The sequence below is a fragment of the Vulpes vulpes genome, chromosome 2, assembly GCF_048418805.1.
Source record: "Vulpes vulpes isolate BD-2025 chromosome 2, VulVul3, whole genome shotgun sequence".
NCBI classification, from domain to species: Eukaryota; Metazoa; Chordata; class Mammalia; order Carnivora; family Canidae; genus Vulpes; species Vulpes vulpes.
The window spans coordinates 46,808,529-46,815,397 of record NC_132781.1 but is presented as its reverse complement, the minus strand read 5'-3'; the positions used below and the strand labels follow the sequence as shown (position 1 = coordinate 46,815,397).

At 48.2% G+C, this 6,869-nt stretch overlaps 1 pseudogene; it reads left to right on the top strand.

Annotated features, from left to right (window-relative positions):
* Positions 1-5,382: 5,382 nt before the first annotated feature.
* Positions 5,383-6,027, top strand: LOC112933151 (glutathione S-transferase P pseudogene; annotated as a pseudogene).
* The last annotated feature ends 842 nt before the right edge of the window (positions 6,028-6,869 follow it).

Genomic DNA, 6,869 nt, shown 5'->3' with positions numbered 1-6,869 from the left:
GGAGCCTGGGTGGGGGAGGGGGTATCAGAGAAGGTCATCGAGAGGACATGACTGCCCTCTGATCCTCCAGCTGGGCCTGCGCAGAGGCTCCTCTCACACTCCATGTCCCTGAAATGTGCATTCCACCCGCCTTCTCCACAGGGAGCTTCAGGAGCTCTTGAGAGCAGCGTGTTGTTGAGGCCACCTGGACAGAGTATGGGCCTAAACCCAGGGAAGGCATCCATATAACCTTTTAGGAGTCTGGCTAGTGGAGGTCTCCCAGCTGCCTTGTTTATCAAACCTGCCTGCTACCAGGCTAGACTGGTAGTCTACCTCCTTCCTGGGTCTGTCCTCACCCCCTACCCCCACCCCGTGGGGGCCAGCTTCAGACCGCACCCACAGGGTCCCTGAGCTCACAAATTAACATCGGCAAGCCGACCAGGAGACCAAAGAGATGGGCCAGCCTGAGCTGGCCATCAGGCTGTGCGTGGGGAGGGTGACACGGTGGGCTCGGCCACGGTGTGGGACCTGGGAACATGCGCTGTTGGAGGAATCCACCAAGAGTGCACCATGGCTGCACAGGGCCGGCCACCTAGCCTGACTCTGACAGAGGGGAGGCTGGAGCTGGAAGGTTGGGAGAAGAGCTGCAAGGGTCCGCTCTGCTACCTTCAGGGCTGATACAACAAGACAGTATGTTGGAGATCTGAGCTTTCCTGTTTGCAAAGCTGCCTCAGATTAAGGTTCCAGTGCGTGTGACAAAGCCTGATTAGGACACTAAGGCCTGGAATTCCTTGGGAGAGTGAGGAGAGCAAAGACAAGGATGTTGTGGTGACTGACATTGAAATGAATGACACCCCTTGCTACTGATCCCTAAAATAGAACAAACAAAAGCCCCGAGACAGCAACCCCAGCCAATAGCGTGGCCCCAGTCTAGGAAGTTCTAGGGATGAAAGAATATACCCCGCTGAGCTTATTGATATAGCTACCCACCAAGTTCCACCAGAGGCGGGAGAAAATATCCAGGCATGGTTAGTGTGGCTATGGGATACGGAGACCGTGCATTTCTCTGGACAGGAGGTAAAGAAAATGAGCAACATCACCATACGCACTGCCCTCCTGCAGCATCTGCATGGCACTCAGGGTGTTCAAGGCACTCACTCCCTTATAGACTGGATGAGGGGATCTCCCTGGTACAGGGGACCCTGCACATGTATATGGAGGTACAAATTCTTAGGCAGCTGGAAAGAAGACAGGAAATCTATGCCCTCATCTTTGAAAGGCCTGATTGGGGCACATTCACTGCAGAAATGAAAACCAAGATACTCCATCTGTCCCCAACACCTGCTAATATCCGTGCTGAACCCAGTCAAGGGTCAAGACCTTTATAATGTCCGGGCAACCCTTTGCTGATCTGGGGAAAACTGGCAAATCTCAGAAACTGGTCTGGGCTCTGGGAAAGAGCTGAGAGAGAGGGAGCTCAGAATGCCAACAGGATATCCCAGTCAGCCGTGAAAAGTGTGGGAAAAAAAAAAAAAAAAAAAAAACAGAAAAAATGTGGTTTGACCTCCTTGCTGCCAGGACCCTGCCTAAAGAGATAGACCAGCAACCCAGTGCTGTGTTGGTTGATCTATAGAAAACTTTAAAACCTGAACAATAGTTCAGGCCTGCCCTTCCTGCCCCTCTCATCCCTGATCCCCCTACCTGCTCCAGCAGAGACCTCAGAGATACAATCCTATTCGGAGCGGGTGCCTCCATGCTCCACTGCCCCACGTATAAATACAAGCCAAGACTACCTCCAGGTGAGAGTCATTAGAGGCAATCAGAGGTCTCATGCTGGGCTCACTATTACTAGTCCCCCAGAAATAAACAAAAGATGATGGCTCTGGATGACATTGGAGCTGAGTATACTCTCACTCATGGCAACCCTCAGAAGTTTTCAGCCCCCCTCTGAGCCATCAATATTAGGTCAAATAATTATGCTCAAGAAAGTCCCTTTGACGCTGCAAATGAGGAGTTCTCCACCATGAGAATTAGTATCTCTTTGGTACCATAGAATATATTGGGCATATTCTACAAGGTCAAGCTCTGCAAACCTCCACTAGTGAATTCCACCTCTGGGTTAGAGTAATCAAACCCATACTGAAAGAAAATGCCAACTGGGAATAGTAAGTCTATCACCTGTGAGAAAAATTGTAATTGTCAAATAGTAGAAATTGCCTGGGAGCATAAGGAAATAGGAAAACTCCAAGAACTGCACCAAATTGGTATTACTTGCTTTCCATCACACTTCCAACAGCTCGGTGTGACCAATAAAAAAGCCAGATGGTTCTTGGCCGATGACGATGGATGAACAAGATAATGCCACCCATCCGTGTGGCTGTGCCCAAAACTGCTACCACCTTAGATACTTTGGCCATGGTCCTAGAGTCCACTGGATTTAGCAAATGCTTTTTTCAGTATATCGCTTGCTACTGAGTCACAAGATCAATTTGCCTTCACATGGGAAGGGCAGCAATGGACCTTCCAAGTGCTTCTCCAGGGCTATCTCACAGCCCTCCAGTATGTCCTCTGGTGGTAACATGAGACCCAACCCTATCCTCCTTCCCCACAACACTAAAGTAGGCCCATTAATCAATCATGTAATGTTAATATGTGGAGACTCATCTCTGCTGTGGGACACCCTGAAGATTTGGCTGTAACATCTGCAAGGGAAAAGATGAATTCACAAAAAATTCAAGGCCCAGATACCACCATAAAGTTTTCGGGACTTGTTTGGTTAGGGAAGATGCATATTGTCCCAGAAGCTGTGATCGATAAGATACAAGGCAATCCAACCCCTGAGAACATAGGAGAAATGCAAATCTTTGTAGGAAATTGGGGGTTTGGGAGGACTTTTATTCCCCACCTGGCACAGTGCCTCTATCCTTTTGACAGAAAAAACAAACAAACAAACAGGTGATCAGAGCAGCAAGCCACCTTTGAGAAGGCAAAAATTCCAGTGAAATAGATTAAAGCTCTGGACATCTCCGAAGCAGGACTACCATTTGAATTAGATGTATCTGTGACTCTAGAATGTATGGGTTGGGCACTATTCAGGAGACAACAGAAGGAGAAAATACCTCTAGGATTTTGGTCTTAGCTCTGAAAAGGGGCAAAAACTTGACATACCTCCACAGAGCAACAGCTCCTAGCAATGTGCCCAGTGCTCCTTCAGGTAGACTGTCTCAAGGAGAAAAAGTGTATCATGGGAAGAGTTTCCCTTTCCATCAAGGGGTGGGTTGAGAACATATTCCATGGACCGACTTCTGCCATGGCTCAAACTCCTGCTCTTTTTTTTTTTTTTTATTGGAGTTCAATTTGCCAACATATAGCATAACACCCAGTGCTCATCCCGCCAAGTGCCCCCCTCAGTGCCCATCACCCAGTCACCCCAACCCCCCACCCACCTCCCTTTCCACTACCCCTTGTTCGTTTCCCAGAGTTAGGAGTCTCTCATGTTTCTGTCTCCCTCTCTGATATTTCCCACTCATTTTCTCTCCTTTCCCTTTATTCCCTTTCACTAATTTTTATATTCCCCAGATGAATGAGACCATATAATGTTTGTCCTTCTCCGATTGACTTACTTCATTCAGCATAATACCCTCCAGTTCCATCCACATCGAAGCAAATGGTGGGTATTTGTCATTTCTGATGGCGGAGTAATATTTCATTGTATACATAGACCACATCTTCTTTATCCATTCATCTTTCAATGGACACCGAGCCGAGGCTCCTTCTTTATTTTTTTCCCCCAAGGCTCCTTCCACTGTCAAACTCCTGCTTTAAGTGGCATGCCTATGTACAACAAAGGAGTACCCTGCCCACCAACCCACTGTCTCCAGAAATGTGGGTGTTACTAGACCCTATGGAATACAGAGATCTTCCAAATGCCTTCACCCCTATTCCTGTGGCAGCCTCTGCAGTATATAAAGAGGGAATGAGGAAAACTGCTGATGCCTGATGTACACATGGATCTAGTTGGGCAGCTCTCCCACAGAGAGTGTGGAGGCTCTTCAGCCCAACACTGACACCATCTGGAGGAAACAGAAATGAACCCCAGCAGCCACTGGGCTGAACTTCCCCTGGCCATCAGGAAACTGATGTTCTAGCTTGGGTAAAATGCCCTAGCAACGAACTCTGCAGTAGATACAAAAGATTGGACACATAGAGAGGCCACCATAATATCCAGATTAAATGGCATATTACCAAGGATGCCAGATTGCCCTTAAAATATGGTGGTTTGGGGATCCCTGGGTGGCGCAGCGGATTAGCGCCTGCCTTTGGCCCAGGGCGCGATCCTGGAGACCCGGGATCGAATCCCACGTCGGGCTCCCAGTGCATGGAGCCTGCTTCTCCCTCTGCCTGTGTCTCTGCCTCTCTCTCTCTGTGTGTGACTATCATAAATAAATAAAAATTTAAAAAAAATTCTAAAAAAAAAAATATGGTGGTTTGGTTAATGCAGTAATAAAGCCTGTGTGTTTTAAACAATCCTCAAGGCAACTGCCAAAGGAGCCTGTGACCATCCACTGGAGTTCCCAAATAGTGAAGGATTGGCAAATTGATTACATTTGCCTCCTCCCTCCAAGTGAGGATTCCAAATATGCCTTGGTTCACATGGATACTATATCTGGCCTTATCTGAGTTTTTCTCTATGGCTATGAAAACCAGGCTTCCACCAACAGGGGCTTAATAGAAGCTGAGCACCATGTACAGCTACTCTCATCAAATTGATGGTGATCAGGGATCACACTTCAAAGGCCATGATGTATGAGAGTGGACAAAAGACCATGATATTAAATAGAAGTCCCAGCTTCCCTATAACCTGCAAGTGGCAGGATAGGAAGAAAAAAATATTAAAGCAGCAGATTAATTTACTAACAAGTAAAACCACCTGACCAAGTCGATTAAAGGACTATCCCAGGCATTTCCATGATCAGCCAGTAAGGCTTATTACCCAGTATGCCAAACTAGGAACCCTTCTGCCAAGGCACCAATACCTTGTGTAACATATAAAAGTCAAGGGATGTTGGCAAATTGAACACCAATATGTTGGCAAATTGAACACCAATAAAAAATAAATTTATTATTTAAAAAAAAAAGTCAAGGGAGGGGTGCCTGGGTGGCTCAGTCGGTTAAGTGTCTACCTTTGGCTCAGGTCATGATCTTTGGGTCCTGGGATCAAGCCCTGAGTCGCCTCCCTGCTCAGCGAGGAGCCTGCTTCTCCTGCTCCCTCTGCACGCCCCACGCCCCCACTCATGTTCTCTCTCACACTCTCTTTCTCAAATAAATAAATACAACTTTTTTAAATTAAAAAATAAAAGTTGAGGAGCTCTGCTGCCGCCGCCGCTGCCACTGCTACCGCCGCCGCCACCGCCACTGCCACCGCCACCCACGCTGCAACCATGCCACCCTACACCATCATCTACTTCCCTGTTCGAGGGCGCTGTGAGGCCATGCGCATGCTGTTGGCTGACCAGGGCCAGAGCTGGAAGGAGGAGGTGGTGACCATGGAGACCTGGATGAAGGGCTCACTCAAGGCCTCCTGTCTATACGGGCAGCTCCCCAAGTTCCAGGACAGAGACCTCACCCTGACCAGTCCAATGCCATCCTGCGACACCTGGGCCGCTCCCTTGGGCTCTACGGGAAGGACCAGCAGGAGGCGGCCTTGCTGGATGTAGTGAACGATGGTATGGAGGATCTCCACTAACTATGAAGCAGGAAAGGAGGAGTATATGAAGGCACTACCAGGTTATCTGAAGCCTTTTGAAACGCTGTTGTCCCAGAATGAGGGGGGCCAGGCCTTCATCGTGGGCAACCAGATCTCCTTCGCGGACTACAACCTGCTGGACTTGCTGCTGATTCACCAGGTCCTGGCCCCCAGCTGCCTGGACTCCTTCCCCCTGCTCTTGGCCTATGTGGTGTGCCTTCAGCGCCAGACCCAAGCTCAAGGCATTCCTGTCGTCCCCTGAGCATGTGAACTGCCCCATCAATGGCAACGGGAAGCAGTGAGAGCTTGTGGAACCCTGGGCTGGAAGCTGGGGGGCTGCCTGACTTCCTTTCTCCATGACCAATAAAATTTTCAAGTGAGAAAAAATAAATAAATATATAAAAGTTGAGGAAGACAGCCATTTCCCTGAGTCTCACCATGCCATGCCACTGAGAACATCAAGCCCCATCATGACTGGGAAAGGTGTTATGTACTGGAATTCTCAATAAGACATTCCACCAGCATAGATGAATTACTTCCCACCACTGAGTGAAAGGGAATGACCCAATCTCCAGTGGAATCCTGTTGTCCTACTGCAAGCCAGACCTGTTGAAGTGCACTGTACCTGTATAGAACATGCACCACTGTCTATATATACAAGGGAATATTACTCAGCCATTAGAAATGACAAATACCCACCATTTGCTTCAATGTGGATGGAACTGGAGGGTATGATGCTGAGAGAAGTAAGTCAATGGGAGAAGGACAAACATATGGGTTCATTCATTCAGGGAATATAAGAAATAGTGAAAGGGATTCAAGGGGAAAGGAGAGAAAATGAGTGGGAAAATCGGAGAGGTGATGGAACATGAGAGACTCCTAACTCTGGGAAACAAACGGGGAGTAGTGGAGGGGAGGTGGGCGGGGGGATGGGGTGACTGGGTGACGGGCACTTGATGAGATGAGCACTGGTTGTTATACTATATGTTGGCAAATCGAACTCCAATAAAAAAAATACAAAAAAAAATACAAAAAACAAAACAAAACCATGCACCATTGAAAGAGGGGAGAAGGTGAGGGTCCTGGTCTGGTATCTCCCACCCCCAGTCCATCTCCTTATTCCTGCCTACTGCACAGCCAAGTC